The following is a 12,565-nucleotide window of genomic DNA, read 5'->3' on the forward strand; positions in this document are numbered from 1 at the left end:
TGGAGGCTCTTGCTACTTCAGAGTTCCGACACCAGGTTCCTGAGCACAAAGATTTATGCCATATTTAAATCTCCAAAGTCAAGTGGGCTCAGGAAATTGTAGGAAAGTAAACATATTATTTAACCACTAGGTGGGTGGTCATCACATATGTTACATATCTGAAAATTTAAGTCGGAACAGCTTGAACCTTTCTGTATCTAATTCCCAATAGTAGTTTGAGCTGAGTTAGTATTGTTTATTAACAAAACCAAGCCTTTTTGCCTGCTAAAATTATTATTATTATTATCATTATTATATATAAAATAATGATTTGTTTCCAAATCATAAGGAAGAGAGTCATTTTCCCCCCTAATTCAGTATTCTTTGCTTCCACATGTAAACAGAAAAAGATCCCCTGTCTGATTTTTAGAAAGCAAGTTGTGGAATAGGCATTTAGAAAAATCTCATTTGTGTCCTTATATACAGAAATTTGGAACAAAAAGCATGGGTGGACCAAAGAATATATTGAAAGCTAAATGTAATTGTTGTGATGACCTCTGACTGTCCCCTCAATCAAAAGATATTCTAAACTTAAACTCACAGTTAAGTTGATAAGTTCTTTTTCACGTCTGTCCGTTATATAACAAGTCATAGAGTAAATGGTCATTTCAAGCATGATTTATCAAATTCCCACATTCACAATGAACTGGACCTACTTCCTACATTCCACTTTTCAAAAGTCACTAAAAATTCTTTGGCTCACAGGAGTAAAATTAAACATCTTGCCATGGATAATGGTAAGTGAAATAGCAATCTGTAGTCTTGGGTGTAAAGATTAGCTTCACTCCAAAGCATTTCCAAATAAAATAACTTAAAATGATAAACTTTTTCTTTAATATTCCTTATGGACAAAGAAATTCCACAACAACTTTAGGAAAGAAACAACAACTATACCTCTATGCAGTATTAAAATATCACGATTTTTTTTTTAATCCACAGAACTACAATTATTATCAAGGGTTTACTAAAACATTAGGATTTTAGAATCTTTACCGTCTAATTTAGCATACTACACTTTTTTGACTAAACATATAAACTCATTATAATATCTAGACAGAATTTTTACTGCAGCAGCAGCACTCCTAAACATGTAAAAACATGTTACAGGTTATAAAACAGTAAAAGAGTTTCAAGTGCAACGTAATCTTAGATTAAAACTGGCATTAAGTTCTAATAAGCACATTTGCTTACCATATAACACTAGAGATTGGACTAGTTATTAAAAACAAAGAATGAAAACAGAAGTAGGACAATATAGTATAGTATGTGTGTGTATATTTAAACAGGTATATATGTATATTATGTATGTGCATATGTGTATATACATATTTTAATATATGTAATATATTACATTGTATAGATTAATATATAATAAATACATGTGTGTATATATATATATATATATATTTTTTTTTTTTTTTAATAGAAAATTCCAACCAGGCCTATGGGAAGCAGGAATCTCTCTCTCATTCTCTCTCAGAACTGCTTTCATTTTGACCCAAATTTGCTGGCTTACTTGAAATGATTTTACCTTTCTCATTACAAATTCATTTGAAGTAAACCTATAGAATCTTAAAAATTTACAGTATCAAAAATTGTTTTTCTTAGGGGAATGGATTCCATCATTACTTAAATTTATATCCTATTTCTTCTTCTTTTTTTTTTTTTGGTCATTCATTTGTTAAATTTCCCAAATTTAGTCTAATGCCAACCAGTGATCTGCCTGGGAAACTTGCCTTAGCAGGCGCATGTCCAGATCAAAAAATAGCCTATAGCCTATCTTACGGAATAAATACACACAAACATTTACACATCATAGAAAATAAGGTTGATGGGTAGGGCCACTTGATTGACATCCATTTGTCACTTTCATTGCAAAATGTCCTAAGCAGCTTCCCATGTGCTTAGACAAATTTAGATGAATGGAAGTGCTGACTAATGATGCCATTATCTATATACCAAATATATATGAAGGCCTGAAAATCCTGAGTCATTCATGTGAGCTACTAAAAATGAGAGGGGACGAGAACTTAGAAAAATCACGAAATGTCACGAGATGGCAAATTAATAAAAAAAATAGCATTCAGGTATGTAAAAAGATAAAATATGCTTACTTTTTGGGAAGAGATAGAAGTCTACTAAACAAGGCCAAGTCTTACTAATTGCAAAAACTGCACTATGTACAAGCTTTTAGCAACAAAACTATTTTAACCATCAGTAACTAAGGATTGTTATTTTAGGAGAATGAAGTCAATACATTTGTTTTCCTAAGGCAGGCAGGGGCAGTATTGTGCTATTCATGAACTTCATTAATATTCATTAATTTTTAAAGCAGTTTGGTTAGCTTTGGCCATTATCTATGCAGATATTTTGCCTTTAAATAAAAATAATTTCAAGAACATCCTTATTTAAAAATGTAATTAGCATGAAATTCAAAACCTACACTTTCATTAGCAGATATTATTCACTGAAGGGTATATTTTTCAGATGGGTCTGTTTTAATTGAATTCCTGGGGTAAAATTCTAAAAATCATAGTGACCAAAATAACCTAAATGTAACCAAAAGAAAACTGAAAATACTTTTGAAAAATGTTCAAATTAATTTCCACTTTAAAGAATACCATAGTTGACCCAATTAGCTCTGCAAACCAATTCAAATTCAGTTGTTTGACATTCTTTAGCATTTCACAGTAGACTATTTTCACCCGTCCAGCACCTTAGATCCCTAAAGATCCCAGCACACATTTAGTGATATTTACCTTATGAAGTAACTAAATCCAGATGAGCATAGCGCTCACATCACTGTAAAAAAGAAATTGTTTCCTCATGCTTACGGCTCCCATTGGGGAACTAGAAACTGAAAACTCTGAAAATTATCTTTGTGCAACCAGGAAATTGTGGACAGAAATGGAAAATAGTTTTATTTGTAAATAAGCCCAACCATGGAAACTATATACTACCTTGTTCTGCAAAAGTCCTTTAGCCTTTTATAAATCAGGTTTTTAACGCTATGACAGATTAACAACCAGGGCAAGTAATTCATGCATGTGGTGTTGGAAATGGAATCCTCCACATGTCCTTGTGGACTCCTGTTCACACAAAGGTACAACCATGTTGAGTAGTACTTTGTAGATTAGAAGAAAATAAATAAATAAAAATTAAAATGCCACCCAAAGAACTCTAAATAATGCAGGGAAATTTTTGAGGCATGGCCAACTGGAAAATTCACTGTAGTGAATAGCTAAACTTTCAAGAAAACACATTTGTGTTGTTTTTTGTTGCTGTTGTGTGTGTATATTTTAAAGAACTCCCTTCTCCATAACTGTATTTGTATCAGTTTGATTTGTGTTTCTCAAAAGTATCTTCTAGTCCCTGAGAAACACCTGAATTGCATTTTCTTTAGATTTTGCTTTTGGCTTTTTGTTTTGTGTTTAAGGTAAGCTGACCCCTTTGGGATTAGTACAATTTTTCCTGTTAAGGACATTTTGAAAAATAGGAAAAAGTGTCTTCCTTCTTGTTATCAGAGACACAGTACTGTATACATGATTTTTTTTTCTAAAAACATGGTTAATAACAGCCAACAAACCAGATGAGTAAAGGAAGTACCTGGCTTCCTAAATGGATTAAACCTCCTCTCCACTCACCACAATATCCTAATGGGATAACAGGTAATATTGTCTTTGGAGACATTATGCACTTTTACTTATTTTTGAAGAGTAGAAAAGAATTTTCCTGCCCCCCAAAAGTGGATAGATTTCCAGTTCAAGGCAGCAAACCTTGGGTTGCCTACTTTAGGTATATCCAACACTCTCAGCAACCCACACCTGACTTTAAACATTAGGTGGGGGACAGCAGCCATCCCTTTCTGATCTCCAGGGTCTGAATGCTATTATAGGGCCTTTCAAACTAGACACAAAGTTAATATCAGTGTCTGAGCTTCCAGCTCCTCCAGGAAAACCTGTGGCCCCCAAATGGCACCGCTTCATGAATGCCTAGCGTCAAAACCACGCAAGTCAGGCCTTGTCTTCTCCAACAGTCCGAGCAGGATTGATCACGTCCGGATAAAAGTACGGAATGGAAAGGGTTAATCAGCATCCTCCTCTCCCCCTCCTCCCCAAAGCTGGGCGCCCGGGGGGGGGGGGGGGTGTTAAGGAGTCGGGGAGTGGGAGTTGCCGCGCCGGGAGCGTCTCGGCGGGGGAGCAACTGGAAACCACAAACACCCAAACTGGGTAGCAGCAACTTGAACTAAACCGGAGACCTGGCTTAGAGAAAGGAGTCAGTTAAGTTTAGACAGAATGGTTTAATCAAGGTATCAGAACAGACCTATTAAAGACAGAAAAGGTAGCACATCCCTGCCCTTAAATCGCAAGGATTTCTTTTATGTTGCAGTTGAAGCCCCAAAATACATTTTATGACCCTAATGCCCTTTATTGCGAAAGATCTCAAGAGGTGTCTACAGAAATGTCCTGCAGGAGTGCAAAAAGAGCAGTGAGAGTGTGGAAAGCTCCCCTCCCCCGGCGTCTTTACTTGGCCAGCGCTCCCAGGTAACCTTTGTTGCGTGGTTGGGGGACGCCAAGCGACAATCTTGGCCCCTGACGGTGCAGTATCCAAACCCTCGGAAGGCTAGAGGCTGCAGGACCAACTCGCCAGCACCACTCCCCTAACCACCTATCCTGCGCCCAGCTCCAACGCCCGCACGCCCCCTCCGCAGCCCCTTCCCCACTCCCCACCCCGGGGGCTGCCCCCGATCTCCCCCCCCGCAAAACACACTGGCGCTCTAAACGCCCACCACCAAATTTCTAACGGCCCCAGCCTTCCAGGAAGGGAAAAGGAAAAAAAAAAAAAAAAAAAAGACCATGACATCACGGGCAGGTTTATTTGGGTTTGTTTGTTTGCTTGTTGGCTCGATTAAATACTCGTGGAAGGTGAACGTACCCCACACAGGAGAAGTTTGATGTTGACAAACTTCTGGTGGCAGCGAGACTGTGTCAGCACAACTTCCGGGATAATGAGAGCTGCTTTGCAGGGAGCGCGGCAGCGGCGGCGGGAGGCGGCCGCAGGACGGAACAGCAAATGCTATTCAGCCCGAGCAGTTTCAAGCCGCCCGAGCTGGGGAATTACTGTAGTCGAGCTACGGCTCTTACCACCGGCGCTGGATCTGGGCGCACGTTAGGGGGGGAAGCTGTAGGCACAGGGCGCCGAGAGGGGAGCTTTCAAGTTACTTTGCTCCATCCCTGCACCCGGCAGAGGCTTGCAGGCTGCGTGGTAACTGCAAACATCTTGTTCCCTGCTTCTTTGGGCGGCCTCCCTGGAACCAACCAACTTTTCTCTCCTCAAAAACTCCCTCTTTGTTTCAAATAGGACTCTCCAAAATTTATTCTTGGGAAGACTGACAGCCGGGGTCAAGAAACAGCTGTTGAAGTTAATGTTTCTTCCTCCCACTTCGTCTGATGGTTGTGCCCTGCCAAGACAAAGTGAGAGGCACTGCCTGGTGGCTCTTTAAACAGACATGCATTTAGCCAAAAAAAAAAAAGGGGGGGGGGGTGTAGAGGGGGTATATTTTCCTGCTTAACATACAATCTGATCAGAAATGCGACAGCATGTGCCTTTCAACTTGTGCTGATTACTTGCTGAAAAGATGTTGCAGCTTTTAGTTTTGAACACTTTGAACAGTGGGGGTAGGGATGGCGGGAGATGTGGTTGCCGCTTTCCACCCTTTGGTAAAGGGGCAAAAATTTTAAATCTTCCTCTAAAACCACCTCTTACCCCTTAAGAATGGTAGAATGGCCTGGGGAAGGGAGAAAGAGTTGCATTCCTTTGCAAGGTTTAATTTACATTTCAGAATTCAAGTCATTATGCAGAACAAGGGCTTGCCTGGAGCTAGGCAAATTGTTTTTATTTGGAGGCCTAGACCAAACCTGGCCAGTGCTACCAGCTCTTGGTGGTGCTTGGTGGCTTTCTCCAAATTAGGTCTGTCTCCTCTCCCCTTCCCCAAACCTACTCCTCTGCCTTTGCTCAGAGGACATACTTAGAAGGAAGCTACCCTCTTCTTTCTGCTGCTTTTTCTGTGAAGACTGGTTAGCACAGCTCCTTCCCCCCACTTGCTCTGCTTTTTAGAATGCCCTGTGGACTGCTGAGGGGCCCCTAGGGGTTGTCCTCCTAAGTCTCAATCCCCTAACTGAGCCCTCCCCAGGTGTCCAGCCTCTGCAGTGGGAGTGGGTGGGTGGGAACTCTGTTCCTTCCACATCAGAAAGCTTAAGCACTCTTCCAGCTGACCCATTCTCCTTTGGGAATGCTCCCATCACTTGGCCTCTCTCAGACACAATCATGAAGACATAAAAGGCCCTCCTTCCTCAGCACCAGGTTATCCTGTCACCACATCGCAATGCAGTGCTATCACAAAGTGATATTGCATCAGGCCCATGGATATTTTAGGAAGCTCTCGAGCTAAGTCCAACCAGCCTTTTGCGCAGGCATCAGGGCCACCCTGCCAAAATCAGGGCTGTGGAGCTACCGGACAGGTGGTAGTGATGCCGTCTCTATTCTCAGCTCATTACCCACTTACCCCCACCCCCATCCTCCCAACCAATCAGATCCACTTGGTAGCTTCCTCACCCCCTCTTTGCCTCCCTCCCAGAGGCCACCACCTTTGTTTTCCCTCATAGCTTTCGGCAAAGTGTTCAGGTGACCTTCTGATATATTTCCTGTTTTTCTGCCTGTTGTGGTCATTCACTGAGATCTTAATTAGTATTTGTTCTTATTAACTACAAATCGACTGAATTACACATGGAGTTGCTCAGGCTGCTCCACACGCAGCCTCCGGCTTGGCTGTCCGCAGGCCTCTTGGCTTGTTGGCCTTGGGACCACTTTTCACATTCTCTCAGACTCGGGTTGCCCAGCCGGGCTGACACAGTGGCAGTGGCCAAGAGTCACTGCAGCACCCTCCACAAGGGCCCCCTTCCTGGATTCCTGCTCCTGCAATCCAGCAGCCAACTGACTTACATTCCTTCTGCTTTATTGTTCTCTGTCCTTAGAGAGGCCGACTCTCAGCATAGAGCAGGGCTATGAGGCAGACCTCCGCTGATCCTGAAGTTGTAATTCCCCACTGCTGGCTCCTGCAGTTTTATGACGGCCTCCTTTTTTTCTGAGATTGACAGACCTAAACCTCCAGTGTAGAGGCCTGCTACAGCACCCTTAAAGACTTCTTTGTGTGGAAATGTAACCTGAGGGCAAAGTCAGCCTCACTCCGGGAAAGGCACATTCTCCTGCCACAGGGAAGCACTGGGCTGGGAAAATGCCTGGATTTCTCCTAGACAGCTACCTAGAGCCTCGCGGGGACTTTTTTTTTTTTTTTAAAGTTTGGGGGGTTGGGGTGAGGCATTGGAAATACTGTAGACGGAGACCTGTAGTACCTGTTCAGGGGAACTCTACATGAAATCAGAGGAATGAGATGTCTTTCCTTTAGGGCGTGGGGCGGGTGTCTAAAAGCAATCACTCCAGAAGCACCTACATACTCTCCAGGTCAGGATGTCCCCTGCTGGGGTGGCAGTTGGCATTGTTTGCTACTCTTGGAGCTGATGCTACCTTGCCTAAATGGAATGCCTTTGGATCACTTAGACAATCTGATCTATTTACGCAGGTGTTGGGTTAGACAAATTACTCCAAAAAGCAAGGGTAAAAAGATACAGAATCTTCATTTATCATGCAGGATTAAAGTCAGATTTAAATCAGGTAGAAATATTAAGGGATTTAGAGCCCAGGTCTTTTTCCAAAGAGGGAAAAGGACTCAAGAATCCTCTTTGTTGAAATAACATCAGGAATGTAGCATGTTATGTTTGGAGGTTTGGTGTTTTTTTCTAAATCTACCTTTTAAATGTTCACTTATATTTTCAATCAGTCAAATAGAACAGTACTAGGAAATTTGGTTATCAAATGTAGATGATTAGGCGAGAGGAAAGTGTGCTCTTGTCATAACAGAGAGCTCCCTGTAGGAACTGGGCCAGTGTCGCGATTAAGGGACAGGTAAGATACAGCTAGTTAGAGAAGATGAATCTGGAATCAGGAAGAGATTAGAAAGATATCAATATAGTTCATATGGAATTTAGTTGAGATGTTCGTCCTGTAGCCCCGGGAACAGGAGTTACTAGGATAGAGAGTTTCACACGATGCTTTTAGTCAACGTTTTTGAAAAATGTATTCTCACAGACTCAGGAACATGGATAGTGAAGGAAATGGAAACAAGGAGATGTCCTTAGATAGTGTCTGAGATTACGGAATGTGGATAGGAATAAAATACACAATGTAATTATTTCCCCTTTTCCTGCTAAATGTAGACAGAAGTTTAATTTAGGCTTAAAAGGCTCACTGATCTCTAGCTTCTCCTCCAGTTATCCCATCCATACTCCAGTTCTGGTTTTTGGCAGAGCTACAATTGTCCTTTGTGGGGAATTGCATGAACTCCTGTGTTGGTTTTCTAATGTGGGAAAATGTCTACTAGGGAGGCTAAGACCACCAAACTAGTTTCATTATGACCCAAGGTACACTTAAATCCAGCCCTTCAGTGGTGGGCAACTGGCCCAGCACAGTCTTCCTCTATAGTGTTCATTAAAATGTTATTTACATTTTACAGTATGGTCCCAAACCATAAGTTGGGATTTTATCTTGGCAAATAGAAAAAGAATGCTCTCGTGATATCTTGGCTTGCAAAGTTTTAACTTCTACTATGGACCTGCTGGTGATTTGCAAAACAAAGTCATAGCATATGAAAAAGAGATCTTCCATTTCAGTTCAAATTTGTTGGCTGGGAAGTGAATAATAAAAGAAAAATTCAGGATCACACAATTAAACTTATTAGCCAAATAGATTTTTAACTTTTGCCTTGCCAAAAGCACAAAATCAACAGCTCTGAAGAAAGTAAACTTTATACATTGGCCCTGAACCTACTGCAAAGGCAGTGAACTCATCTTCATAACTATCCTCATTTTTTTGCCTTGGAATTCTCATTCATGTGACCAGAATTATTCCAGATCAAAAACAACATCACTGGGGCCCTGGGAGGCTTAGTCAGTTAAGTGTCTGCCTTCAGCTCAGGTCATGATCCCAGGGTCCTGGGATAGAGCTCTGCATCTCCACAGTGGGCTCCTGCTCAGTGGGAAGTCTGCCTATCACTCTTCTTCTCCCTCTGTCCCTCTCACCTTGCTGGTGTCCTCTCTCTGTGTCTCAAATAAATAAATAAAATCTTTAAAACAACAACAACATTATTAATCCCAGTCACTTTTAGGTGAACCAAACTGTCTGGATTCTTACCTCAACAAGCCAAATTAAATTAACGTTCTAATGACGTGTCTCTGGCATTGTTCATGCTTCATAAAGAGTAACTCACTTTATTTGACTCAAGGCAACAATGCTAAACAAGTGATTCAAAAAAATGAATCTTTCCCAGGTTTGGAAATTAAGTTTCCTTGAGTTCTTCTGAGACAACAAAGGTTCTTCAGGATCTATAAGTAACTGTATGATGCTGCCACCTTTCCAAGACAACCATTAAGAATTACACCTAGATAAATCAAAACTAAAAGAGAGAGAGAGAGAGAGAGAGAGAGAGAAGAATTATAGCTAGCACCAGTTACGAGAACAATGTTTCGCAACATTCTCATGAAGGCCAAATGAAAATCAGAGGCCATCTCTCAAATGGCGTTAGGCCAAACATCTAAGACCTCCGAAGATGCCTGACATCATGCCATGTCATCACAGTCAAATGCTGGATAGGCTAGTCTCATCTGAGTTTCACTACCAGTAAGGGGTATGTGCAGAATAATAAGTGATTCAACATTAGCCTCCAGTTAGAACCTAACATGCCTAAAAACATTCCAGGGAAATGGGTTTTGGGAATGTATATCAAAGACGGCATAAGCTCTTCACTGTCAACATCCTGGTGATATCCAGTTGGGGAGCCGCCTTAATTCTGTCGTTTATAAAATTCTAGGATTTCTGTGATTACTATATGGAACTCTCAGCTGAAAACAATGAGCCCTTTCTCAGTTGCATGGTGAATGAGGTCAACTACAGAGGATTTTTTAAAAGCAAAATTTGGAGAAAAGAAACCACTTTACTGACCCAAGAGAGCTTTTGTTGACAAACAGCAATCTGACCCTAACAGTTACACCGTACCTTTTAGGTTCCAAATGTACTTACCCCCGAAAAAATCATAATAATATAATTCTTTCTTTCTTTTTTCCTAACCAACAAGTAAAACCAGAAGATGTCTTCCCATCTCTGTTTAAAGAAGTCATGTGCCAGTCTGCAGAGAAATGCCTGTAGACACAGAGAGTCTTCAAGTTTATAAGTATATCAAGAAGGCTCCAATGGCATGCATGTAATTACAGTCTAAATATAAATATAATCATGTAATTATCTAAATATGATAATGCAAATTAATAAATGCCATCACTTTTCAGCACTGCACTGGCAGTTGACTTTCTTTTCAGGGCGATTTTTACAAAGAAACAAAGTTATTATCTTTTCTCGGGATTTATTGCAGATGTGACAATTATAGAGAACCATAAGATCCTGCTTAAGATGAGAATACCAGGTGGATGGCTGAGCCCACTCACTAATCAAGTGATTTGTTCTCAGACAATAATGTTTGGGATTCTGATGCTTGCCTCAGCAAAACCACAGATTTTTTTTTCCATAGACCTTTGAGGTTGTCCATAAGTCATTGCTATGTTCAATGCCAACTCCTCACATTCTCAGAGATAAAGAGGGTAAAGAAAGAGGGAAAGAATGTGTAGCTCATTATCCACAAGTTATTTTCCTATAATTTAGGATGTTGAGAGCACCTTTTAGAAAATTTTCAAGGCAGTGACTCCCAGACATTTTCTATCAAAAGGGGCTACTTTTGCGTTTCAAAAGTAGAAGAAGCAGTTTGTTTTCACTCTGCAACAAGGGAAGGATCCTAAATAAGTTGTCGTCTATTTCATGATGACCACAGTACTGAACTAAAACAATTTTTTTCTGTATTTAATTCTTCTATGATACTACTCTGCAAGCTCATACATATAATAAACTTTGCCTAAATGATCAAATAATTTTTTTAAAAGTACACATTTTAAAAATTCTCAACTTTCCTGGAAAGACTCATAAATCCACGCTAAACTCTAATGATAAGGTCACACTTTCCCTGTGTTTTCAGGTGTTCTGAAGAACAAGTTGGTACAATTCAGTGGGAAATATTATGGCACACTACATTATCACTATAGGTTATGCTGTATAGCACATATAAACACTTTTATCCTAGTGTTTGAGTATGTCATATACAGTGAGTCTGTAGGGGCACCTGGGTGGATCAGTTGGTCAAGCATCTGCTTTTGGCTCGGGTCATGATCCCAGCGTCCTGGGGTGGAGCCCCATGGGCTCTCTGCTCAGCGGGAGCCTGCTTCTCCCTCTGCTTGCCGCTCCCCCTGCTTGTGCTCTCTCTCTCTCTCTCTCTCAAATAAATAAATAAAATCTTTAAAACAAAACAGGGCGACTGGGTGGCTCAGTGGGTTAAAGCCTCTGCCTTCAGCTCAGGTCATGATCCCAGGGTCCTGGGATCGAGCCCCATATCAGGCTCTCTGCTCCATGGGGAGCCTGCTTCCTCCCCTCTCTGCCTGCCTCTCTGATTACTTGTGATCTCTGTCAAATAAATAAATAAAATTTTTAAAAAACAAAACAAAACTGAAAAGTAAGTTGGCAATTGAAGTATATCAATGGCAAATTATTATTTTTTTAATTTTTAAATTTTTAAAAAGATTTATTTGAGATAGAGTGACAGAGAGAGAAGAGTACAGTGAGAGGAGGAGGAGAAGCAGGCTCTTTACTGAGCAGGGAGCCTGACATGGGACCTGATCCCAGGACCCTGAAAGCCATCATGAGCCAAAGGCAGATGCTTAACTGACTGAGCCACCCAGGCGCCCCAACAGCAAATTTTTATTAGTGAATTTTGTTGTAGCTAAATTCAGAATCCAAAGCATCTTTGATTATTCACTGCTTAGGCAGAAGAGAGGCAGAAGAGAAAGTGCTACTCTGTTTATGTGTTTCAACTCTGCCCTAAATGGATTATTTCCAGGAGTGAAAAGGAAGACCAAGTCTACAGAAATCTTGGCAACTGCTTTTCCAGGAAGACTATAGAGATTTCATGGATCTTATTGTTGTTTACAAGGAGGTATTACCTTTCTCCAAGTTCCATTCACGCAGCTGGTTTTCTCTTTTCTCCTGGGGATAAACTTCCCCGTTAATACACATAGTGATCAGTGCTATGCCAAACAATCTCTTCCTTCCACATGTAGAGGTGACGATTAGCCTATAATCTGCAATGAGAAAGGAGTGGATGATAAAAATTAAGAACGGGCTCGAGAGTCACAAGTGCTGGATTCAAATTCTGATTCCATCCGTAGCAGCAGTAGCCTTGAGTCGGTGTTACATCTCCCATTCACTGAAATGGGGCAGAAGAGCAATAAAATACAAACCCCACTCTTCACTGTCTCAT

Source organism: Mustela erminea, chromosome 3, assembly GCF_009829155.1.
Source record: "Mustela erminea isolate mMusErm1 chromosome 3, mMusErm1.Pri, whole genome shotgun sequence".
NCBI lineage: Eukaryota > Metazoa > Chordata > Mammalia > Carnivora > Mustelidae > Mustela > Mustela erminea.